The sequence below is a fragment of the Penaeus japonicus genome, unplaced genomic scaffold (genome assembly GCF_977035675.1).
Source record: "Penaeus japonicus unplaced genomic scaffold, GWHDUDI00000001_assembly GWHDUDI00000040, whole genome shotgun sequence".
Lineage (NCBI taxonomy): Eukaryota > Metazoa > Arthropoda > Malacostraca > Decapoda > Penaeidae > Penaeus > Penaeus japonicus.
The window spans coordinates 12,944,950-12,945,848 of record NW_028234442.1 but is presented as its reverse complement, the minus strand read 5'-3'; positions in this window follow the sequence as shown (position 1 = coordinate 12,945,848).

Genomic DNA, 899 nt, shown 5'->3' with positions numbered 1-899 from the left:
CACTCTCTTCCTCTTGTTCAGTATCTAATATCTCAAATCTGTTTCGAACTTGTACTGTATATCTTTCTTTGAATTCACTGTTGCTTAGCACCTGTAGATATTTCTTTGGTTGTTTCCTTTTCTTTTTTTATGTTTTTAAGCCTTAATTTCATTGTAGCGATAACAGGGACATGATCGCATCCATGACCACCATCTGCCCCAGGGTATGTTTTACATCTGATTATTGAGTTTCGAAAGCGTTTATTTATGGTTATGTAGTCTATTTGATTTTTAATCCTTCTCCGTGTCCATAACCTTCTTGGGTGCTGTTGGAAGAACGAATTAGCTATGACTTGTTTCTCTACACTACACCATTCAATCCATGTGTCTCCTCTTTCGTTTCTATTCCCGAGTCCAAAGTTTCCTACAATTTCCTCATATCTTCCCTTCCCTATTTTTGCATTTAAATCCCCCATAACCAGTGTTATTTCGTGTTGCTTGCAAAACTTCTTTGCTGCTGTTAGGGTCTCATAAAAATTCTCAATGTCTTCATCAGTGTAATCACATGTAGGTGCATAGACTTGCATTAAATTGACATCTATCTGTTTTCCTTTCAGCTTTACTAGTATTATTCTATCAGATATCGGCCAATAGCCTGCTATACTTTTCGGTGCATTGGCTGTCATCATGACTCCAACGCCTCTCTGGTGTGTTTCACCACCACTGTAAATAAAAGTAATGACCTTATCCGAGATAATTCCTGTGCCCTCCTATCTTACTTCACTAAGCCCCATCATGTCAACTTTTAATCTACCAAATTCTTGTTTAATGTTTTTATATTTTCCAGGTTGATATAAAGTATTTATGTTCCATGTACCTATTTTTATATAATCCTTACAATACATCTTCATTCTTTCATC